This window comes from Pipra filicauda, unplaced genomic scaffold (assembly GCF_003945595.2).
Source record: "Pipra filicauda isolate LSUMZ 115617 unplaced genomic scaffold, ASM394559v2 scaffold82_size2718185_pilon, whole genome shotgun sequence".
Classification (NCBI taxonomy): domain Eukaryota; kingdom Metazoa; phylum Chordata; class Aves; order Passeriformes; family Pipridae; genus Pipra; species Pipra filicauda.
Window position 1 is genome coordinate 1,058,748 of NW_024105009.1, and position 26,116 is coordinate 1,084,863.

Sequence of the window (26,116 nt, forward strand, 5' to 3'; positions counted from 1 at the left end):
CGTGTGCCTCTCTTTTTCAAACCCTGACTGGTAAAGACTGTCTTTTCTCTGTTACACATCACATTTACTCCTCTGAGATTAGCTTTAGGGATATGGATTTGTGGAAAGACTTGTAAAATGAGTCTCTGAACTGACACTATGTATTACAATTTTCAGAACACAGTTCTGAAGAGAAAACTGCCTTTTCAAAGTTCAGCTTCTTTATAATAGAATGCTTTTCATGAGGACACGTTCTTACACCTGGATACAAATTTCAAGTGCAAATTAGAGGGGCAAGTGTTCATATTTCTGAGTGCTATTTATCTTACAGCTGTAGAAATTACAGTTGTGGCTGATAATATTGCCTTATTCCTTAATGCCATAAAGAAACAGTTTTGTTGCTTTCCTAAAGCAAGAGAAACACATATTTTTTAAAGTAAATAAGATTACTTCTTCACATGTATGCTTTTCAGTATTAGTATCAATAATTATAAGATGTCCATCAATGCAACCTGCTCGTCCAAAATTTCTTTTCAAAGCTTGTTGTTTAACAAGGTCTAAATATGCAATTTTGTGCTAGGCAGACACATGAATATGGCTACATATAAGTAGATATATACAATAAGGCAGAATGTGTTCATTTGTAAACAGAACTTACCTATTTGTATGTCTTAGCAGCCTTTACTCTAACATTAAACGATTGTTTATGTAAGGCCTTTATCACTGTAGTATACCAGTGAGTGATTTCTTGAATTCTATCTAAAAATGTAAATAAACTCCGTACTTTAACCGTGCTAACCAATACAATTTTTTTTTCATCCCTAAGCAATGTATTTTTCCAAGTCCGTTTGTTTGTATTCTGAAATTGGAAAAATCCCCTTATGCAGCATTCCCATAGTCAAATGTTTACAAGGGCATAAGGAATATAAAACAAAGGCAATTTTTAGGATTTTGTTAAGATTCATGTTTATCACAGTGTGGACAAAAAATGCAAAAAGAAGCATTTTCTTATCTATTCCTGTTACATTAGAAAAGTTCATGCCCTGCTCTTAGCATTTTCCAACACAGCTGTAGAGTAGTTTAAAGCCTATTTTTTAAATAAGTGATGCTCAATTTGTCTTTGATGATCCGCATGATTCAGGTGAGATGGGAGCACGGTCGGGCCCTGATTTGCATAAAAATTAATCACAGAAAAATGTAAATTGATAAAATTTTGCCTGGCTTTTCCCCCCTATTCGGGAACCCATGGATGGCTCCCAGAAGCAATCATCTCAGTATGGTGCCGCGTTGGATGCTACACAAACGATCACATTTGTGTTGAATACTCACTCATTTAAATGTCAGCACTGATGGGGCGGTACATCACCAGGAAAAAAGAAAAAAAAAAAAGAAAAATAAATACACAGCAGCTGAAGACCATCAAATCTGTGGGCACTCTTTAGAGATATATGATCTAATGTGAAAAAATTGTGGATTAATTATCCTTTTTTTTCAAAACGGTAATTGTTTTACTGTCGCAGCGGAAAAATAATCTGCAATTTATTTGGAATCAAACAAAAACTCAGTAATGTTAAATACATCATTACATCATTGTGTATATTAGAAGGCTACAATTAATTCCCGAGGCTCCTTTGGTCTCTAGAACTGCATAAAATGAAACAAAAGAACATTGCTATTAATTTTCGAACGCACTCTGAACCTGCAAATAATCTACCCAGCGAAAATAAAATAACAAATCAAAATAAAAACTTTGTAGTTTTATCTGCAAAGTATTTTTTTTTTTTATTTTTCTAAACTGCGTATTTGCATGACATTGCCGTCGTATCATTTTATCTCACAGTCCTTAATGAATTTGTCATCCTTTTAAAGGCAGGAAATAATTTTCCTCATTTCGTATATGTGTAACTGGAGCAGAGGTACTGTAGTAAAATTGCCAAAGAATTCACAGCACAGAATCCACCCCCTCTTGGTAACTTTGATATCAGAGAACTAAACTTGCTTCTGCAAGTTTTCTCCAAATTTTTATTTCTAACTGAGCTAAATCCGGCATAGAGAGAAGAAATAGTTTACACTTTTTTCACCTTTTTTTTTTTTTTTTTGCACCTTCTGGCTTTAAGAAGCAATGTCTAGAAAATTATAGCAACACAAGGACTTCTCTAATTTATAATCATCTGTAACAGGTCGGCCACAGTGCATTAGATCAGTGCATTAGGGGCTTGAATGCAGGGTTTCAGCACTGCAGTCTGAGCTTGAACTGAGAGGATATATTTTAAAAGCCGTTTGTTATGCCTGAATTGGAGAGCTTTGAATATTAGTATAATAAATGGTGTAGGTTAAATTTTTTTTTCTCCTTAAATTTGTTTTATTTAGAGGGGTCTGGCAGTAGTTGTATATGAGATTTATTAGGGACGTGGCCTGACTTTAATTCACATACCTTACCTTTCATACCACCCACTGTGCCAGTTTATTAAAAAAATTTATATAATGCATGTTAAAAGAACCGCCTTATCATCATTTCACAGAACCACATCTGACTTTGTGCAACTGTATTAAATGCAGAGCAATGGTTCTACTTCTAGATAGAATAATATATTTTATATTTTTCGACTTTTGTTGTGGAAGCCCGTGGTTCAAATCCTGGCTGCACCAAAATCAAGGAGAGTTTTGTCGGTGGTTTCAGCTCAGCAAGAATTTCGGTAAGGGTATATATTATTTATTTTCTGAAAATGTAAGGTAGTTGTAGTTTTGTGTGTGACTGATTGTATTTATCTACTGTGAAGGATATTGTGTGGGAAGAGAATATATGGTTGATGAAGGAAGCTTGTAGAATGTCTGAGAGCACAGGTGAGAATGTGGACTTAGTGCCTTCTGCTGTTGTTTGAGGGGGTTGTAGGGACTGTATGGATGGGAATTTAACCCCTTACTGGAGGACTGGGTTATTTTTGAGATTACAATCCTTTACTCTGTGTATGTTTATAGCTGCCAGTGTTGGCACTGTTGCTGTATTCTTATTTCTCATACATTTCACTTGAGCCTTCAGGCTGTTTTTCTCCCTGCTGGTCTATCGGACACGCAGATCCTTCTCTTTGATCTCATTCCTACACATTGCCCAGTCATGTTTCTGTCCCATATTATATTGCCTGCTCTTATTTAACTCTTAAATATTGATTGATATCAACAAGTGGTTACATATATCAACTGGAAATGATCTGCAAGAAGAAACAGTTGACACTGTATGCAGCACGAAGGTGTGTGTGGAGGAAACTGTGACTGGGTGCAGGAAGGTGGCTGTGTGAGAAGCGTGGGATTAGCACGTCAAGTGATGCATGGGTAGCACATGTGCTGCACAGAGATCTGTACCCCAAATACCCACTTGGGATTCTGTGTGCTGGGATTGTTTTCCAAACTCTGTCAGCTCTCACTGATACCTCCTTTCAGCCTTGCAGAAGCACTCTGAGTTGCCTCCCCACCCCAGCCTTACAAAAGGAAAACAGAAGCCATGCACAAGGCTTTTCTGCCTTCCACAGGAAACTAGGAATGCCCTGGATCCCCAGTAGATACTTCAAGAACTTCAGTACCATTCAGGGCACTGTTCTGGATGCCACATGTTACCTAATGCAATGTCTCTCCCTCAGCTCTCTTGACATCTCCGGTGGAGGTTGACTGCTAACTATGGAAGAAGTAAAAGGAAAATCTCAAATGACCTTCCCTAAAGATTTTTCTTTTTGGGTAAGAGGTAAAGGATTCTTTTTGCTTTCCTTCTTCCTCAGTCCCTGCATGTAGAGTCCAGAATACTTCACTTGCAGAGATATTTATAAACAGCATAATACCAGATATGTGGAAAATACTATGTCCTGATACTGGAAGTATTATTTTTCATCATGTTTCATGAAATGACTATTTTTATAAATATTAAACATAACATATGTAATTCAACAAATGGGTTTAATTTAGCTTGGATTTCTTAAGATAAAGTCTGTCTTTTCAAGCCTAATACTAAAAGAGACCAGATTTTCCAGAGCACCTGCAGTTCCTGCTGACTTCTAGGCTCCTCACTAAAGAGTCTTTGAAAATTTGATTATTCTTCTCTTGCAGAATATCAGCAACCTTAGATACCAAAGTCTGAAAACTTTAGCCTGTATTAAACAAAAGAAACTAAAGATAAAAAAAGAAAAAAAATGGGTATTGCCATGTGCAAGCTGAAAAACTGCAAAAAAGCATTTGTCCTTGGCAATAACAAAGTCCTAATCTGCTAAATCTTTCATACATGTTTATTAAAGACATGTTCTTTGGGCTGCTTTGGGTTCACCAAAGCAATTATTATATACAGTGTCATATTCAAATTATACACTACACTGCAGCTTGATTCATTGCAGTGCTAGAAAGAATATAATTGTTTCTCTATAGAAGATGGAAGGGTTCCTTTTTGTACCTTAAAAGCTTCTAGTTTTTAAACCTTTATTTCATGTCTGACTTTCCACACATGAAGAAATTCTTATTACTGTCCCTGTGTAAGTGAAGCCTTCTTAGAAAATACAGAAGAGAAGCTGTTGGGTTTTTTTTTAAAGTAGTTATTTCATAGCTGGCTTTAAGAGTTCATCCTTCCAAAGAGTCATATCTTTGTCTTATTCAGAGTGCTTAAGCTCAAATTACCAAGGGGGAAAATGATGCTCTGAAATTCATTCTGCTCTCAGCAAAACCAGGTCCAAAGCACATGGTTACCCTGATCCTCTTCATATCCCATCATGGACCCTTTGATGGTCTTTCATCCCCCTTTTCCTCTGGCTGGTGTGAATATACATACCTGGTGTGATCTGGAGAAGTTTGTTATTCCCAGGAAGACAGAATACTTGTAATTACCTTCTCCTCTTGGAAAAGGAAGTAAAGGAAGGTACTGTGAGTGCATCAGGCACAGCCATAATTCAGAAACAAGCTGAAAAAAAGGAAACAAGCTACAAGTTCCAACAGGAACTCTGGCAATGCAAAATCACTGAGAATTATAAATACACTGTAGTTGCTTGAATATAAGAAACAACTCAGTGCAGGTGGGTAGCTGAATAGAGGTATCCGTCTATTTCTCCCAAACTCCTCAGTCTGTAACACTGTATTCAAGTTTTTTTTAGTGATAAGTCTAATTACATGAAATGTGAAATACATGAATGAACCAATGAAAAAAAATGGAAGTAAGAAAAAAGCTAGATTTGATTTTGTTGTTATTCTTGTTCATTTACCAGGAGCTGAAGACTGAAATAAACTGGTGGTAAAATACTCTGGAAGGACATGTTGGATTTTTTATGGCATGAATCACGAACTATCAACACAAATTCTCCATGCCCTGACTGGAACCTTCAGAAGTCCTCTTTGGCCCATTTCATATGATCAGGTATGCTTGGGTATTTGTTTTTCAGGTTAAATGTCAGTAGTGATAAGATGTCTTAAAGACAACAAGAGCAACAAAAATACATTCCAACTTGTAGGAGCCTGCTCATTTCCAAAATAGCCAGAAAAACTCATAATCCTGATTAAACCATTAGATGGATTCAGATGGAAGACCATATAAATTGCAGAAGTTCCTTACTTCCAGCCATGAATTATATTAATTTTGGTGAATGATTACGAGGGAGGTCAAGACACTGACTTTCTGACCCTCAGGCAGCCTGCCCAACTCTTGTACCCCTCACACTAGGCAAGAGAGCTGTAGGACAACTGCTCACCACAGCTTCGTGTTCTCTGAGAACTGCTGTCTTGGTTGCTTGAAAAAAACCCCGTGTTTTCTTAGTTTGGATGTGCTCTGCGTCATATAAATCAGCAAATTTTAGTACATTTACTTCTTAGAGATAACTGGGCACTTGGCCTCAGACAGGTGAAGGCAATTCAGCTTTGTCCTGTTACATAAAAGTCAGGAACAGCTTCTCCCAGCTCTGTAGAAGCGCAGTATTCTGCAGTACTAATGCTTCTCTTTACCTTTGAAAGAGGCAATAGTGCAAACAAACCCAAATAAATCCCCCCAGGCTGTATTAATTCCAGCCATTTTGTGATCCACAGCAGCAGCCTGCTGGTGAAAGTTGCCAAGTGCCTCCCAGGGCTCTGCTAACTGGAGCAGATGTTTGCGGGAGGATCGTTTCGGATGTGTCGTTCCAACGTGGCTGCAAAGGCTGCAGTCAGCTACAGCTAGGTTCAGCCAAAATCAGAATTCGGAGTGTGATTGCCATTGGGAAATCAGCTCACACTCCAGTTCAGTGTGTTTAAATGATTTTTAAGTCAAAACAACGTCTCTGCCAGGAGGTCCCATCTTTCAGACAATTGGGAGACAGTGCACCAGCACAAGGACTCCAGCTGCTTTTGTCTTAAACAGCAGCCTAAATAAAAGGACTTACTGCATGCCTGATTTTTAACTTTTTTATAATTCAAACATGTCAGATTTGCACTCTGTACTGTGTAGTTACTTTCTGCTAATTATGTTGTCTCACACTGATGCCATATATCTTCTTAAATCACCATCCACTTCTCAAAATTTAACCTGAAATATCTGCACAGTGCTCTCTTGGCAGTAGTTTAGTTGCATGAAATTATCTCTCCCTGTTGGCTTTTCTCTTTTAGCATCCCTTAACTGTCCAAAACTAGTTCATAGGAAGTCAGAAAAAGGGATGGGATGTGTGATATCCATCACTGTTCCTGACTGGTGTGTGAGAAGTCTCTCTAGCTGCTAATTGGGAAACAGTTCTGTGGTAAGGACAATTAAATACACCATGGTAGGATCAATATATTGACTTCATGTGGGGAAAGTAAACTAACACATATGGATTTTTTTTTTATTTCCAGGAATTTCAAAAGAACTCTCAATTTCAAAGCATAGGTAAGGATTTTTCTAGTGTCTCAAATAAAAATATGATCAGAGTTACTGTTGCTAAATGAATTTGACATATAATAAGCCTGGAAATAAAATTCTGATACTTTGTTTATAGTTTGCCTTGAGTTTTGTGATTTACCTATACATACATGTGTGTGAAAGGAGATTCAGGGAGACTTGCCAGCTACTCAAAGCATTAGTAATTTTATTTCACTTTCTTTGAGATGGATCCTAAAAAAAAAACCACACAAAAAAACAACCAAACAAACCAAGACACAAACAATTGTAACCCTTCAATCTGTAATAAACTGAATACACCAAATGAAATCTTGTTTGCTGGCAGTAACTGGTTCAGCAGAGAGAAAAGTGTCTGTCAGGAAGCTTTGTGTGAATCACTGTCTCCATCTAGTGCTGCCTGCAAGGAATTGGTGAATTAAAACTCACAGGATTACACTACAACAGCTTCCTAACAGAAACAAAGATTGTCTCCTTTTTTACAACACCTTTTACTCCAACACCAGGTTAACAAACAATTGCAAATTCAGTGTTGTTTACATTGACTCCTCAGACACGACAGAAAATGACTGTGAAATAGTGTTGAGTCCTGTGAATAAAGCATTTACAAAGCATAACTTCTTCTTAGCTCGGGAAATATTATTTTGCAGTGATTCCAGATCCAACAGAAATATGAAGACAAGCAGTGACTGCAATCTGCAACGTTTTACCCTTTTAAATGCTTGCTATGGATTCTTACTATGAATTTCAGTCTTGGTTCCATGGACTGAACCCAGCACAGGTAATTAGTTTGTCCCTTTTTAAGGAATTAGAGATGAATATATAAGTGTGACTGATGGACTTGTGTGAATTTCTGTGCCTTGATACACACCCCAACAGACTCTATTTTTTAGCATAAGAAAGGAGTGGGAGCTGTTATATGATGTTATAGTGCTTTAAAAGGCTCAAAACCAGATTAAGCTTTTAATGATTTTTGGTGGGTATATTGTAATTTTCTTTTTTTTTTTTTTCAATTGTGCAAGTTATAACAATCATCATAACTAATTTTAATCTAACTCGCTGTTATCTCTTTGGATAATTTTAAACCCATGTTGTTTTCTGATTATGAACTGTAACTGATTTACCTAATCTTGCTCAAATAAGATAGTTACATCTCATCAGTTTTGTAGGACACCATATAAACTCATGTATCAAAAACTTAAATCAAGATTAAGATTATAGATTTTTTTCTATGAGTTACAATAGATTAAGTCAAGATAAGAATAGTAATTAACTGGTTTTTCTCATTTAATTCAGATTTGAGCATTGTTTGGATCTAATGTTACTGGTTATGATATAAAATACATGTGTGAAGAGTTGTATTAGGTACTTTCCTACATCTTCCACACAAAGATAAATATATAAAAACAATTAGCTATCAAGATGAGCATAAACTAATAACTGACGTAATAGCTTCAGATAATTCAAGTAACTTGAATTTAAATCTCTGAGTTTCACTGTACTGTCATGTAGACCCTTGGATTTCTCCAAGACTGTCAGGATCATGGATCAGTCTTCATTTTGTCTGGGCTGAGGATGCAGCTGTTTAACCCTATTGCAACTCTTGCTGGTCTCCTGAAATGAAACAACTAGGTCAGAGACTCTCATATTCCCCTTTCAGGGATCTGATGATAAATGCCACTTATTTTCCACAGTATGTTTGGGATAACAACCACAGGACCATCCTCTAACCATGTTTGTGACCACTGCTTCCTATAGTAAATGTCTACACCATCAGAGTTTGGGCAGTCTCCAGCACCCCCACTCTTTAAAGCCCCTCTCTGCATTTCTGTACATTGGAACCTAAGGCATATATATTAAAATCTCCTCACAGAAGGTGGGGACTTCTGTTCCTTCCTGTGCACTTTGTCACTAAAATTCTCCAATGTTCCTAAACCAAAAGTTGTAGCCTCCAGGTACTGTAGTAAAGGTGTGTAAGGGAATAGGAATGAGTTACCTGTAGTTAAGTGTCAGCAGTTTGGCATACCAGGGACTTCTTAACTCATGACAACAGCATAGGCAAGAACAGTTTCTAAGAAAACTCCAAGGAGTGTTTCAAAGGGCTTTCTAAATCACATCTTCATGAGTAGACTCTTTAGAGAGAAAGAAAAAAATAATTTAATACTGCAGTTGGTGACCTGGGTCCTCACCTTGGCCACCTGCACCAAAACGATGATGCTCAGCTGAGTGCTGCATGGACTGTTTTGGTTTTTAAAGATGTTTCTATGTCAATTCTCATTGATTTCAGTGGGTTGTTCTTTAAAAGTCAAGCTATGAATCAATCAACTGAAGCACTTAATCCACACGATAAAGGTCAGTGCAGCATTCATAACCTCACGTGGATCACTTTCTTGTCCATCAGACCAGAGCCTGCAGTATGATAATGTGCTCTTTATATATTGCTATCAAGAACCACCAGAAATCTAATATGTTTGAATATAATAAGCTTGAATATACCCACTGTATATGAAAAAATTGAAGGGTTGTATTTCAGTTGTCCATCCACAGACAGATACTTCTTTGTTTCTGTAAAAATTTTATTTTTACGTAGAGTCAATTTATGCTTGTTTGACTCTAATGTTAGCAATGTTCAAACTGCTGAGGAGAATTGGACTACAGTCACTTTCAAATTCATTTACTTCAAGTGTTTTTTTTCTGAGGATTAGGTTTTATGTTCATTTCAAATGTTGACTTTCATTTCTTGCCAAAGTAGCAAATCTTTTCTGAATTTTGAAAGATATTTGATCAAATGCAATTAAAAATGAATAGGATAACTACATTCACACTTTTTCAATTATTTCTTTCTGCATCCAGAAAAGATTTCTTTTACTCCTCCAGTTCCAAGTATTCTGACCTATAGCTAAGTGGAAGTTAAAAACAAACAGAAAATGGAACAGAATGAAATCTCATTCTGTTTTGTTAAGTAAAAACTAAAGAAATAAAAATATAACCACAAAAGTTCACTTCTTTTTTTTATACCTAAGTTGCACAAAAGCTGTGGCTGCTTCTTAGTAGAGTGCAGCATCTGTCAACTGTTGTGTTTGATCTGCACTGCTGCAATGTTCTTTTAGGGGGTTCTGGGAACATCCCTTGACTCCTTCATCCCATGGAAATGCCATGGCAAGTGTACGGGATCTTCTTGAGTTTTAATTTCATATTCACTTCCAGAAAGTATTTTCATTGATGTTTTCTCAAGATCCCTTAGTTCAGTTTGTCTTTTGTTTTAAACATGAGATGTTAAACTAACGTGATAATTTGACTGTCAATCTGTTTATTCCTCTACATCTTTCTAAGACTTCATTTAAAAAGTTTGAATGTCTGGTGTTACAGATAAATTATATCTTGATTTGAAGATCTTATAATTTCTAAGGATTTAACTGAAACTCTTCTATGTCTAAGTTATATTTCAGTGAAGAAAAGTTGGACTCTTCAAACCTGTCGAATTTCAGGAAAATTTATGGAAGACAAGAAACCCTCTCTGTTAATAAGAAATACATATCTCAAAGAAAAATCTGCTTCAACGTCAGCTTTGATTCCAGGGCTTTCCAAGTGATCCAGGATGAGTAACTGAGGTACATCTAACATTCAATGAACTTTCATCAACCTGAGGTCTATATAGCAAAGAACCTGAAGCAAAAGTTTAATCTACTGAATCTGCCTGTAGATGGCCAGTATAGCTGACATGATAAGACAACACTGACAGAACAATATAAGTAACAAATCAAATATAAATCTAGGCACATACATGGAATTGGGTATACTTTCATGAAGGTATCATTTCTATATTTGTGTATCTAAGAAGGAGGGGGCTTTTTTAAATAGGTACTGTAGTTCAGGTACATTGTGGTATTTTTAAGTTGTGGTTGGTGGTACTTCTAGCTGATAACACGGACCAGTTATCATTTTATCTACCATACATTTTAATATTTACTGTTTCACACTTACTTTCACATTTCCTCTGCAACACAAGAACATTTATTTTAATGTGTTGTGTATTTTTGCAAGTAAGTTCATGTTCGTGTGATCAGCTGCAGAATCAGGGTGTTATTACAGCTGATTGTTGTTCAGGTTGTGTTCTTATCTACTTAATAATCATCTTCCATTGTAATTTTCTAACACTTAACTATATTTTCAGATGGGTGTGAGGGGAGAAGCATGAAGGGACAATGAGCCTGGCCACGGACACATTCCAAAGCAGAGAATCCCTTGTGGAACAAAGTAACATGCATGTTGTGTCCATACTTCCAAATGGAGAATTTAATGAGGTAAATGCATCACAAGAAATAGAATTTGTGGTAATTTGTTTCATTTATGCTAAATCTAACAAAGCAGAGTAGGTTTAATTTGCTGTGCAGACATTTTGTGTGAAGGTTGCCATTTGAAAAAGAATAAATCAAGGTATTCTTTGATAATGAAAAATCACAGGAAATAAAATTAAGCTTTAGAATTTGCTCTGTTGACCTCTAATGCTGAAACACCAAGTCTTCAGAGACTTATTTCCATGACATCATGGTACTGAGTATTTAGCTTACTATAGAATCTTTTTTCCATTGTTTATTTTATCAATGTTCACCTGTAAATCAGGTAAAGTCAACAAAAAGAGGCATTTTTTTGGCAGAGTATGAACTTAGCCCACTGATATCCTTTCATACCCCAACTTTATATGGTTTTTTTTGCAATACACCCAGTAATCTTAAATTGCAGCCACAGTGGTTTTATTGCCTGAAGAATATAGCTCCATTCTTAGTCCCATTGACATTCTTGTTGCAATTGGCAATCAGTAATTACAACTTGAAGTGTTTTAGGGTGACAAAACTGGACTTTAAATGGCAAAATTTTACAACTGTATTAGATCCAAATGTGATAGATTAACCTTGCTCAACAAAATAATTAATCAGGAATTGAATCAAAAGTTGTCTGCTTCAGTAAGTGACTGTTAACCTCAGGCTGTGTAGTTTTAGTAGCCTTCACATCTATTGAAATAGAGATTAAAAAAAAATCACATGAGAGAAAGGAAAGGGGACAGCAATAATTTATGTATGCTCAACAATCAATGAAGAAGGGGGGAAATGCCAGTCACATCAAAAACTGCTTAAAGTAGCCGGATGCATTTCTAATAGTACTTTCCAGCAGAGATGTTGTACAGTCACCTCCAATCATAAAATTAGAAGGCAAAGTGTTCTGCAAGCCAGTAAAATCCTAATCCTGAAAAGACTTAGTTATGCTTGATTTCTGCAAGCCAAGGGAACCATCACAATGGTAGTGATGTTCAGAAGGCGTTTGCTGTGCTTGCAGAACGAAGGTCACACATAAGATGCAACAGATCCTGTGGAATACTTATTTTGAAGCTTCAGATGGTCTTGCATGTTCATTGCTTCCAAGGTCGAGAAGCTTGAAATGTTTTCCTTTGTCAGCCTGTGTGTTTTTGTATATGGGATGTCACTGCTCTCTATAAACATTTACAATATACTTGTGTGAGGTTAATTTTAAATATACGCATCTCTGCAAGATGCTAATAAGCCAAAGCAGAAATTGAGAAGGTTTGTTGAAGCAAATCTATCAAATTAAAGTAATGTTTTGCTCTCTCACTGAAAGCATTTTCACAAGCCACTTGAAGTACTGCTCATTCTTAATAGCCCATTCCCTACAGAAGTCCCCAGTCAAGAAGTCTTATTGCCTTATGCCTGTGAAAATGCAAGTTTGATGTAATGGAGGGAGAGACGAAAGCAAAGCTATCAGCTGTTACTGGAAGAGATAACCCAAATGTGGTAAAAAGACAATAAGGAGTCAGTAATTCATTTTAGTAGTGGTATAAAATTAATTTCTTTGAACACAGTTAACTTTGAGTACATCTTAAACTAGAAAAAAATCAGTTATCCATAATTTAATCAGTAGCTTACTCCAAAAGCCACCAGTGCAAAAGCCACCACTTTTTTAGTATTTGATGAATTCATTTCTTGATTCAAACAGACATTGAAAGTTGCCCTTTGAGCATATCTTACCTTGTCATTGGCTTGCATTCACATAATCTCTTCCTTCAAATCCCTTCTGCTCATTTCAGAAGTAACTTCTGGATTTCTGAACTGGAGTTGATGCCTTCCTTGACGTAGAAAGTACAAGTATTTTTTTTTTTTTTAATTTTTCTTACTCCATTATTGTTTATATGATCCGTGAGTTTGAGGGAGTGAGTATGGAAAATTAGTATTTCCAGTCCAAGTTTGTTACAGAAGTGTTGCCTGTTGTCATAGCTCTGGTTCCTTTGGGCAGCAACTTTTCCCTCTTTGGGCAGCTGGCCCAGTGTGCCTTCCACACTAACCTAACCCACTGAGGGTAAGGCTGCAGTGTTGGTGGCCCTGAAAAGATTAAAAATTATAAGTTAGGGGCTCGTGGGATGGTTTTATTAAGGATTTTACTATTGAATCTTAATGAAGAGGTGTTTGCAATACTCGCAGAAACATGGGAATTATTGAAATAACTGTCCTTATTGGCAATTACCTTATTCTGTAGTAAATATCACAGTGACAAGTGATTTAATGATGAGCACAAGAACTTTCTATCAAAGGTTTTTACAGCAAACCCTTTAAAACACACATCAACTCTAAAATATTTAAGTATCTTTTACTAAACATTGAAAACTTATTTGATCCACTCTACATATGGTATTTTTAATCAAGGGGATAAACCCCCACATTTTACACTTCATTTTATGTGCAAAAAGGGTAATGTATATGCCATGAAAAACTTGTATGCATTGAATAAGTTAAATATATTGTTTCTCATATTGTTAGCAGAGATGTTACCTTTTGACCTTCCTTTTGAGATTTTTTGGAACATTTGATGCTTCTGATAATAGTTTAATATTACTTCCTTCACATTGATTAAATACACTTCATACATCACTGAACAATGAGTAACATTCAAATAAGGCTGTCCATTGAACTGCCTGCAAAAATGATAAAGTAAAAAATTAATCTCCAAAGTAAAGTCAAGCCTGAAATTGAAATCTTTGATGCATACATTTCATAATTAGTTCATTCTGCTATATCTAAAATGCAAATACAGTGCTCTTAAAATAATTCAGATCTTCCTGCATGGAGCATTAATGAATTGTTCTAGCTTCTGCACCTCTGGCTGCGAAGGATTCTGGAGTCATTTGACTTTGTTGTCATTTTCTTTGTTAAGCTGATGAATTTTCTTTTTTAGAAGGTTACTTAAAATAGTCCTCCTTATCTCTTGTGTTACCTTAGCATTTGCTTCAGGCACGGGATCCACCTACATGTCAAGGGAAAAAAAGTTTTCACAGAATATGAGCAGGGTCAAGGCATAAGGATATAGTTGGACTCACTCCCCTGTTGCTCTGGCATCACCCACTTCCAATTATTTTTTAGTGATCCAACTGTTGTAGGTCTATTCTCTAAACTAGAATAGTGAAATTTTCCTACCATGGGAGTTTTTAAAATTTTTTTTTTTAAATTTCTTTCTTTTTTTTAATTATTATTTTTTTGTTGCCTGTGTGCATGGGTGTTTTTTGGTTTGCATTTACATGTTTTAGCTTGGGTCATTTTCCTCAAACATTTTATTTGGTGTCCACAGCAGCACTTGGATGAGTTCCCACTTGATGTGACATTATTGACTAGTTACCAAGCTAAAACCTTGCAAGAACTGAAAGGTTAAGTCATAAACAGTATCCATATTAAATTAATAAGCAGATAGTGATATTCTTTGTGCCTTGCTTTTGAGACAATAAATCATTACATTTAAGGGTGACAAAACTGCAAATAAATGATGCAACTTTACTGATGAGCTGAAGAAAAATGTATCTTACGTTTTAGCCCAAATGGCTAAATTGGGCTAAATTGGCCCTTCTTCACTGTAGAAAAATAAGTTTTCTGAATAAGGAAATGAATAAGGAAAGTCTGCATTTTGTAACATCTAAGCAAGAAAAATAATTAGTAATAGCGAGTTTTAATGCTTTTGAAACATCAACACTCCCATATATTCTGAGAAAACCCATTCATATACTGATAAAAGCGGAAAACCAGAAGACTGACTTCTGCTCAGCTCTGCTACAAATCATAGACTCACAGAATCATAGAAAGGACCTTAAGGATCATCTAGTTCCAAACCCTACTATGGACAGAGATACCTTTCACTAGGCCAGGTTGTTCAGGGCTTCATCCAACCTGGTCCTGAACACTTCCAGGGATGGGGCATCCATAACTTTGCTGGGCAACCTGTGCTGGTGCCTCACCACCCACACAGTCAAGAATTTCTTCATAATACCTGATCTTAATGTACCCTCTTTTAGTTTGAATCCATTCCCCCTTGTCCTGTCACTTCATGCCCTTATAAAAAGTCCCTCTCCATCGTTCTCGTGGGGTCCCTTCAGCTACTGGAAGGCCACAGTTAATTGCTCCACAGCCTTCTCTTCTTCAGGCTGAATAATCCCAGTTCTCTCAGTGTTTCCTCATAGGTTCTCCATCCCTCTAATCATCTTGGTGGCCTCCTCTGGATTCTCTCCAATGGATCAGTGTCCTTCCTGTGCTGGGGACCCCAAGGCTGGATGCAGCACTGCAGGTGGGGTCTCACCAGAGCAGAGCAGAGGGGCAGAATCCCCTCCCTCACCTGCTGCCCACCCTGCTTTGGATGCAGCCCAGGACAGGGTTGGCTTTCTGGGCTGTGAGTGCCCATGGCTGGCTCATGTCCAGCCTCTCATCCACCAGCACCCCCACGTCCCTCTCCCCAGAGCTGCTCTTGATCTGTTCATCCCCCAGCCGGGATGGATGCCGGGGGTTGGCCTGACCCAGGTGCAGCACCTTGCACTTGGTCTTATTAAACCTCATGAGATTCCCATGGGCCAATTCTCAAGCTTGTCCAGGTCCCTCTGGATGGGATCCTGTCCTTCAGGAGTGTCAACAGCACCACTTAGCTTGGTGTCACCTCCTAGTTTGCTGAGCGTGCACTAGATCCCTCTGTGTCATTAATGCAGATATTAAATAATTGTCCCAAAGCAGATCTCTGAAGGGCAGCACTTGTCACTGATCAGGACTCTGATGTGCTATCTTATGGTACATGTCTGCTTCTTCTTTGCACTGATGGTAAAATGAGCATTTGTTTCAGAAATGTTCTCTGCAAGTTGAAAAACAATGTTCAGACCATGGTGGAAAGCTGGGCATAGCATGAAAGTCACTTTCTTTGAAACATATGTCTAACTCCCATAACATAAATAAGAGAGAAGGTAGGGATGTCAACAGAGTAGAGGCACAGCAAAAATTTAGGATGAAAGTACTTCAGAGGGGTGGGTGAAACAGATACAGATTTCACAATGTACACCTAGAATAATCCTGTCATATTGCTAGAGTATCTGTGTCAGAGTCAGTCTTCAGATCTGAGGTTTAGGATAGAGGCAAAGTAAAAAAGGTACAGTCATAACCACACCTTAAAAGTTCAGAAAGCATTCTGGAGAATATAAAGTTGGAATAAATGCTCAAAAGTATCCAAGTGCCTTCAACAAGTAAGACTCATACTGATTTTTACACTATAATACAAGTTCATTTTTGCCAAATACTATTTGTAAGTAGTCTGTAACTCCATACTAGCAGCTGTGACCCACGAATTTTAGCATAAGAAGAAAAGATATATAAAATACTTTAAGGTTAGATACAAATTGGTTACATCTTATCATGGTATTCTACAGTGGCTATACTATACACAAAAACTGACTTTATGCTACTGAGGCCAGTCTCCCTGTTGTTACTGCAGTAATTCAGAGCCCAGTGGACAAAGCTTAACAGGAAGCCCATTTCTGCTGTTTGTAAATGAGCATCCATAAATTCAGCCTTTGGGAGTCAAAGCCTTGTGGACACAGTGATGAGACTGTGCTGCCCATATTTATGAACAAGGAATTTTGCTCGTGCCTTTTGGAAATGGCACATCATGGACAAAAAGTAACGAGACCAAGCTGGCATCACTGTTGGACTATTTGTAATTTCCAGAAGTTTTTTTCAAGCAGTTATAGATCAAAACTAGAGAGAATGAAATAAGGTATGATTTGGAATTGGGAACTATCAGAAGACTGAGAAAGAACAGGAAGGGTAAGGATAAGGATGGGGAAGTTAAAGCAGGAGATGTTTATTCAGAAAGTCAGAACCAAAAGAAAAGTAAGAAGTGCTTTTGAGAGAACAGGGTAAATTTGCAGTGGTCACAGATTTTTCCTTTCTTCTTCTAGTGAATATTAGTTTGCTCCATCTCGTTCCCATCAGATGCCTGTCTGTAAGAATTCAAATTCAAAGTTTCAAATGCAGATGGTTAAGTTTGAAAGACCCACAATCTTCCTAAATGCAACCAAATTTCTTTAGCCTTCTGTACCACATACTACTTGTGTGTGACTTTTTTTGGTAAAACAAGAACACAACCTGACCTGAGAAATTAGAAATATGCAAGCTAATAGGAATAAATTAGGAATGACGTGTAGGCACCATCCATTTTATTTGGAGTTAAAGGATTTTTGTTTTGCATGAAATTTTTCGTTTTGTTAATGTTTTTTTGGTCACTAAAAGATTAAATTGTGACCCTAAGTATCTGTGTGGGGAAAAAAAAAGAAAAAGAAGCATAAAAATATAATAGCCTTTCTTAGATAGTATGTATTAGAAATTTAGGAGACTAAGACTGTAATCCTTTCCATGTTCTTCTGTATTGCAAGTTCTAAGCTATTTCCACAGCAGTCACCCCAGGCCATTGCATCAAGGTAAGTCAAGGATTTTTTGTTTCTCAGCAGCCACCCCAACTTAATCTCTAACAATTTTAGAGATCCTCCTTTGTTCAATGATATAATTCCACAAATCGTTAACAAACCCTCTTGTTGCAAAATAAAAGCTTTACTCTTGTTTCAACGTTTTACCACGCAAGTTCATTGAAATTAAGCTTCTCCAGTGTGAGTCCAGCTTTTTCTGAAGAACATTGGAATTCTTGTAACAGCAGAGGTGTGCAGAGGGTGATGGAAATCAGCTGAACAGGGACTGTGGAAAGCAGCTGCACTTACTGCATGGAGCAAGAGATGGCGATATTTTCTTATGTGTTAGGAGAGTTAGATACTGTATCTCTCTCTAAAAGAATTTTAAATCATATATTGACAGTTATTGAAACCCAGCATAGAAATAGTTTTTCAGAAACTCAGTGCTTGTATTGCTTATGGATAAATGTTAGTTTTAGGAGCAGATAAAAAAACCCCTCTTTTACACAACCAGAATTTAAATATAAAAACATCCTAAAGCCTGTCCCTGCTAAGGTCACGATCTGAGTTTAATTACTGCGTGGCCTTTCAGCCCAGAAGATGATATGATGTGAAAGAGTACGAGGGAAAAGATGCTCCCCAAGGAACATTGTTAACATAAGGGATTTTACCTGCTTAAAAAGATGCAGCACACAGGTCTGTGGAAGGTGAAGAGGCTAATTTAGCTACTTGCTGAAAAAGAGGCTTGGGCTCTAGTTCCTAGGAAAGAATATTCATGTGTTAATGTACTACTACTAGAGGGGAAAAAACGTATACACACACACATATACCTATAAATATATATATTTAAATTAATCCTTAGATTAAGAACTGACTGCAGAACATATATTTCACCACTTTGCAAAAGATATAGTTATAACTTTTCTGTTTTATCTTTTAAGCAATTCACATGCCAAGTCAAAACCTAAAGCAAATTCTTGCTTTTTAATACAGAAATACTCCTGGCCAGAAAATGTTGATGAAATTGATGATAGCATGGATTCCCAAAGGACAAGAATGAAGAATCATTTGAGATTATGAACTGCTAAAAATCCCGAGACAGCAATATCTTTATACTTCCTTTGGAATATTTTTCTATCTAGTTTCCCTTCCTTTGTTTTTTTCTGTTTTTCTTTTTAAATACAACTTTCCTATCCCACCTCCTTGTCCACAAGTATACATTACACCTACTTTTCTAATTTAGTTCTCATAGGAAGTTTGGGTAAAAAGTAGAAACTCTGAAGACTCATGTTTGTATGCAGCAATCAATATTTTAAGTCCACAGAACATTTTATCAACCTGAAATTCAGCTGCTTGTTCAGACCTCAAAGCTCCCTGCAAGATTTAAAAAAAGTGCAACCCAATGGTTTGAGTTGAGAGAGAGCAGCACAAGCCAGGCTCTGTTTTTGGGAGCGTGGGATTCTGACCTGGATGTTATGGTAGTGGAAAAGTCACCAGGCTGTAGCAACCACAGCAGCTGTGCAAAGGGGAAGGACAATCCAAAGTGTTACTTTGCCTTGTGTTCCACAGCCTCAGTGTTATGAACACAAACTCCTTCTAATATTGCTTAGAAAATTAATGTGACATTACAGATGGCTGTCCTTTACTGTGTTTGGGAAAGAATTGGTTTTAATGCTTTAATAGGTCCTCAATATTCTTCTGTCATTTCCTTACTTTATTAGCCACTATTTCCTGCGAGGAATCTCACAAATGAGTTTGAAGAAAGCTAATGTGCTGCTCTGATGACAGATTGCTTTCAAGACTGATCTCAAGGAACTTTCTTCCCTTCTTGCAAATGAATCATCGTCGTTCAATAGTGGACTGTTGGACAGATATGGGAAGTGCTCTTTGCTTTAAAGCTTTCCAACATGAGGAATGCTCTTAGGGTCACAGTAGCATCAAATAAAAGTAGCATGCTGCCATAGAGGCTCAGATTAGCATTATTATAATGAACCCAGACATTAAGTCCTTCAAAAACAGAGGGAAAACATCAGCTTGTGTGCACCATTTGCCTTTAATCAGATACACACTGAACTCACTCAAAATGCCAATAGTTTTATAGATTGCTGTTCAGTTTAGTAGTTTTTTTCTCTACTTTTTTCCCTTAAGAGATGAAATCCACAGCAGCAGCGTGACAGAAGATACATTAAATTAGTCAGTGAACCCATGAAGAGAAAAACTCCATCTTTCTGCAGTAACAAGAGAAATTCCAAGTAGTTTTTGTGAACGCAGAAAGGTGTCCAACTTTAACAGCAGCATTCCCTTTGCATCTCCTGTAAATCAAAACTAATCCACAATATTGAAGATTTATATATCCAGGACTATATTTTCAAGTTCTTTTATATATTTCTGATGCACCAACTTTTCGTTATATCTCAACTTGTTTAACCACTTTGCAAAAACTAAAATTGAAAGAAAACTCGAGTTCACCTTTTTAATACTCATTAATTAATTAACTAAAATATTTAAAACGTTTTTACTTTCTTAAACCCCTTTTGATTCTTATTCTCTCAAAAGCAGAGCCACATGCTCTTTCTTTTTTCTTCTGTAGTATTCAACATTCTTTTTTTTCATATCAAATCTTTTGTTTTTCAGAGACAATGCTCTATGGCTGTTATTACCAAAACACTTAATTTTGAGCTGGTCACAACTGTGTGTGCTGCATGAACTGTATCACTGCAGAATTGCTGCTGCAATTACACTGTGGAGACAGTTTGTGTTTAGCAAGGCAAGCTTCCATCATGTTATGGGATCATAGAATCATTTAGGCTGGAAAAGATCATCAAGTCCAACCCCTATACTTACAGTTTTTCTGGTGGCCTCTTTTTTGAGAAACAGATTGCTCTTACAGGTAATGTGAGTAAAAATGTGTGTTAAAAGAAATGCTGGAACATGTATGAACAACATTAATAAAAATGTAAAAATGCTTTCTTGTTCCCAGTAGGCAGAAGAGGATGTAATTGGGATGTTAAAAGGGTTTAAGGAATAAGAACTAAGGTGGTAAAAGTAGTCTTTCTCATGACAGTGACTCAGGCTGTGAAAGAACAATTGTTCAGGGGACAAGTGTGAAGGAGGAGCTAAAACCTGCGATGCTGCTGAAGGAGTGACTGTAGTGGACACTGCAGGTAAAAAAAGACAATCTCACAGTTTCAGTTAACTCCTTTTTTTTGTGTATTTATTTATGTATTTTAATAGGCTCTTCTTGGACCAGAATGAGTTGCACTATATAAAAATATTGTTTTGAAATGTTTGTGAAAATGTGAAGGGAATACACTTACAAGGCCAGAATTCTACATCATCCAGAGCAATGATGTGCCTAATTTGAAAGCATGATTAAGGTAATTGTATGTACAAATTTTACTATTTGCTGCCTAACTGACCATTACTTTTACAAATTTTTAATCTATGTACACAACTGCCATCATTGCACAGGTTAATTAAATGCCATTGAAAATCAGATTTGGTGTAAAGGTTATATTAAATAAATATCAGACTACTTAAAAATTATTAATTGATCAGTATTGAATGCCAGATGATATACATTTCAGAATAGGCTTCTGAAGAATTTTTATGATATTACTGTTAATCATTTTTATTGCTTATTTGATACATCTGTGAGTATGTAAAGATTGATTGCTCCTAATGCCTTTAAAATAATTGGAGTAAAAAGAAGGCTGTTGGAATCATGAATCCATTTTATATGCTAGTCAATTGAAAGAGTGAGAAAAAAAGAAATAAATCTTTGAGATCAGTTAAAAGATACAACAAATATAAAAATCTAATGGAATTTCACGTTATATTCACAGTTGTATTTTTAGATCATTAATTATTAGATGGATGTCAGTCCTGCAACTCAGGACCAGAAACGAAGTTTTTCCATCATTGCTAAATACCCAACTGCTATGCACAAGAAGAACAGTTCCTTTTGGGGGCTCATCTCTTCCTCCTCATTAGTTTTGAGTGTATAATGACCTGTTTTCATAGAGACTGATGATATTTCTGCCCAGCTGTGCTGTGGTTTGTATTATAACAGGCTCCCGAAGGGGTGGGACAACAATAATCAGGCCCCTGTGACTTTGAACGGTTAAATGTGAAAACAGGGGATGAAAACCACCTACCTTGTTTTTGGAACCAAAGGAGCGTGGCTGATTTCTCCTGTGCTCCTGTTTCTCTGCTGCCTGTCCACAAAAAGCCTGCTCAGATGCACACAGGTAGGACCTGGAGATTGGATGCTACCTCAGGACTGAGGAAAGCTGAAGGGCAAGTTACTTCTCTGCACGTGTTGAAGCCTAATTGTACGGACTTAGGAGATAAAACATCGCCTTAAAAGATACAAACTGTATTATAGCAAGGACCTGAAGGGTGAATCAGTGAGAAGGATATCACTTTCTTGTTTTATTGGTGACCTCCTTGGTTTTCAGTGCCTTCCGTCTTCAGTCCATTTTTTATGCCCCAAAACAAGTATCTTGCTGTTGGCTGTGATTTTTGTTGAAGTGCACACCTGAATTCCTCCTGAACTTCTGAAAAATCTCCACCAAAAGTTATATTTTTAACCCTATTTCTGCTTCATAGTGATTAGATCCACGCCTATCTTGTTGATACTTTCTTTCCCTTCCCTCGTTTCTTCTTCCAGTTCATAACCAATGCTCATTCCTGCTTTGTCCACCCCTGGGTGGCTGTTACCTTGTTGCAGCTGAATTCTCACCCTCCAAAAATCAACACCATTTCCCTCACTCATAAAAACGCTGAAGTTCAATAGAAGGTGATAATAAAGGGGTGATTATGTGGTAGTTATCACTCTGTGGGTATAACCAGTAACAGCAGGGATTCCTGACATATCATCCTTCCTTCAAAAACTGCCAGTGTCACTCCTTTTTTATGCTTTTGCTAGGAAAACTGGATCGATGGGCTAAGAATGTATACACTTCAGCTGACTTTAATGAGTGGCACAAATGCTGGAGAATTAATAGATGGGGGAACAGAAGTTAGGCAGGTGTATCTCGTGCAAAGCTGTGATGTTGGAAAGAATTGTGATCCACTGTATCAAAAATAAATTCAAAAAAGAGAGAAAACTAGAAAAGGAAAGCAAAAAAAAAAAAAGAGAAATAGAAACACTTGAAAAACTGGTGGGGAAATATATCTCTTTTTAATTTGAGAACATTGAATGGTTTGTCTGGCACTGATGTGCTATAGAAGAGTAATGTAAACCCTATTTGGGATTACTTCAAACAAAACCAGCACTGCAATTTTCAAACTCTGAATTTAACATCCTGTGTGCTCTGAGTGTTATTCTCTGTCTTAATGACAGACTGATAGTTCAGATAATAGAAGCACATGTGCAGTGTATTATTCCACCCCTTTGGTAGCAGAGAAGATGTTTTTGCTTGTGTCTCAAATGCAAATTTTCTCTCTCCCCCAAAGAAGTTTTGAGACTCCTTAATATTGTGCAGTATGAAATTATGAATTATAAATAATTCTAAAATTAATTACTCAATTAGACACAAATTCCTGTATTGATGTTGTTTACAATTTCAGATTCTATTCTTTGTATTAGCACTAATAGTGTGAGACTTGGTTACTTGAAGGACTGTTTTGTGTATCTTGTTATAGAAGAAGGACTGTAAATTCAAGATAAGGACTTGTTGACTTATCTAGGATTTTCTCTGAAAACGTCCTACCTGAGCTAACTAGGTTATGGTTTAAGAATACAAATTCCAGAATTAACCAGATCCTGGGATTTGTGTGCTAAAGAAAAGATCCAAAATTTTTCTTTTGACTGTATGTAATGCAAATTTGGATGATAATGATGGTTACACCTTAGAATCTACCAATTTGTGTAGTTAAATATTTTATATTTCCTTCATGAAAAGCATAATGATAAAAAAGCAGACTTAGGGAAAATTAATTCTGAGTCTCTCCAACATATTTTAAATCTTCTGTTTTATTGTTTTTATAACATTATCACTACATGAATTTTTAAAGTAAAAGTATTGTGATTCAGTACGAAATATCAAAAAAGTCGTTTGGGTCAAATGACAGAGAAACTACAGAAAGGTCTTGCTGCCCATGAGTGCCCAGGCTGGCCCAGCAACTGCCCCTGAAAGCCAAAGGTTCCAGACTTTGTTTCCCTGGGATAAGGACTGTTGTTTGATTTTTTTTTTTCAGCCCTGCACTGACACTGCCAGTCCCGCTCCCAAAATTCCATACGGACAAAGATTCCCCCCAGACCAAAGGTGCCACACCAGAAAGCTCTTGCTGCCCGTGGAGTGCCCAGGCTGGCCCACCAACTGCCCCTCAAACCAAAAGATTCCAGGTTTTCTTTCCCTGGGATAAGAGCTGTTGTTTGCTTTTTTCAGCCCTGCGCTGACACTGCCGGTCCCACTCCCAAATTCCGTACGGACAAAGATTCCTCCCAGACCAAAGGTGGCAGGAGAGAAAGGTCTTGCTGCCCAGGGAGTTCCCAGGCTGGCCCAGCAACTTCCCCTGAAAGCTAAAGGTTCCAGGCTTTGTTTCCTTGGGATAAGGGCTGTTCTTTGCTTTTTTCAGCCCCTTGCTGGCACTGCCAGTCCCACTCCCAAAATTCCCTACGGACAAAGATTCCTCCCAGACCAAAGGTGCCACACCAGAAAGCTCTTGCTGCCCATGGAGTGCCCACTCTTCCCCAACAACTGCCTCTCAAACCAAAAGATTCCAGGCTTTGTTTCCCTGGGATAAGGGCTGTTCTTTGCTTTTCAGAACCCTTTGCTTTTTCTCTGATTTTTTTTTTAAGTTGTTATTGACAAAGTAATTATGAGATATTATGATTTTTTTTTTTCATTTGGCCATGCCCTTCAGTTTCACACAGTTGTAGCCACAACTCAACTCGTTTAGAGTACTAGAAAAGTTTGTACATTTATAAGCTGCCATCTTAGTACTGCAAATAACTTATTGCTGTCACTGAAAGGGGGAGATGAGTAAAGGTGGGTCTTTTAACCTCCCCTCTGATAAAGCCAAGGTTTTAAAGCAACGTTTACTTTGCATTATAATATCAAATATTCTGTTAAGAAAAAATCAGTTGGGAATTACTGCACAGTATGTTTCCATCTTATGTGTGTTTAACAGCATGGTAAGATGTCAGTCTTAGCAGTTTGTTGTTGCTGTTAACACCCCAAATCCCTGCATTGTTTTTGAATTAAGGTTGCTGTGTACATGACAAGTGAAATTTGATCCCACTGAAATGCAAGGTACCTTCAAAACCTAAAGAACACAGAAATTAAAGGATTGGTTGCAGTATAGTTTTCCTGTGCAGTAAGACAGGCACAAATAGCCAATATGGAACTCAAACAGGTGGCAGAATATACACTAAATTCTCTGGTTTTCATTTGCTGGGTTTTCTTGCCTTTGTGCTGTATATGGTACAACCAGAATAACCAAAATGCACAGACAAGAAAGTGGTTTGGGGGAGGTAAATGCATAGGTTCTCTTTATAAAAACAGTTTGGGTTCCTGTATATCAGAAAAAGATCTGATCACCCTTAAGCCCTTCAGACAGGTGAAGACCAAAATGGCTGAACAGTTTTATGGAGAGAACAAAAGAAAAGGTAACATTTTTCTCCTTTGTTAAAGATCCTCACTGTTGTCCCCTCTTCAGCAGCTTCCTAGGCAGGTTTACTAATTTCCGGGGTTTCCTGGTCCTTCACAAAGTAATTTCTGATTCGTCAAAGATCATCTTCATCTAAAAAACTAAGATTCATGACCTAAACAAAATCCATTTTTGAGGCTCCTCAGTTGTTTCAGAAAACATTACTGGAGGCATATATCAAAAGGCAGTCTTATGTTCTAGTCCTGATCTTAAAAAAAATAAATATTTTTTTTCTAACGATAAAGTTTTTTTCTACACAAAGAATTACAGCAATTTTTTTCTTCTTTCTGTAATTAACCAAACAACTATAAAACCCTAGGGAGGAAATGAGATTTTCACTATACTAGATAGAAATATTCACTTTTCTGGAATTTGAGTTGAATAGTTGAATTTAAATGGGTTTCAGTAAAAATCTCACAAGGGTTATTTACCCAGATTTTCTTCTACAATTCTGTAAGATGTCAATGGTGCACCTCCTTTATCTTACAACAGTAATGGTTCAGACTTGACAGTATTTGCATCCCCAAATACAGCTCAGTTTTAGTACAAAGGCTTTTTTGAAACATCCAGAGAGAAAGTAATTTTGCACATCTTACTGTTTTTTCATCACAGACCACTCAGCAATGTGACCTCCTACTGCTTTGGTATTACTGGTGATTATGATTATTACTTTATTATAATTATTTATTATAATTAATGATTATTATAATTTTCTTCATTGTCATCTTATTCTGTGATATAACTGTCATAACTCAACCTTTTATTTACATTTAGGCAGTGGTGTACATGTTAATAAGGTGGTGTAATGTCATCTTCACTGCCTGATGGAAGTGTGTCATACT

The 26,116-nt window shown here is 37.0% G+C and overlaps 1 long non-coding RNA gene across 1 annotated transcript in view; it reads left to right on the top strand.

Moving 5' to 3' along the window:
* The window catches only part of LOC113995558, a 34,405-nt gene extending 13,663 nt beyond the window's left edge, over positions 1 to 20,742 (top strand). Inside the window, exons 3-9 of the long non-coding RNA XR_005566923.1 lie at positions 3,615 to 3,715; positions 5,214 to 5,362; positions 6,802 to 6,835; positions 7,495 to 7,625; positions 10,283 to 10,455; positions 11,019 to 11,148; positions 20,680 to 20,742. This is a non-coding gene — a long non-coding RNA (uncharacterized LOC113995558). The remainder of the gene's footprint in view (positions 1 to 3,614; positions 3,716 to 5,213; positions 5,363 to 6,801; positions 6,836 to 7,494; positions 7,626 to 10,282; positions 10,456 to 11,018; positions 11,149 to 20,679) is intronic.
* The last annotated feature ends 5,374 nt before the right edge of the window (positions 20,743 to 26,116 follow it).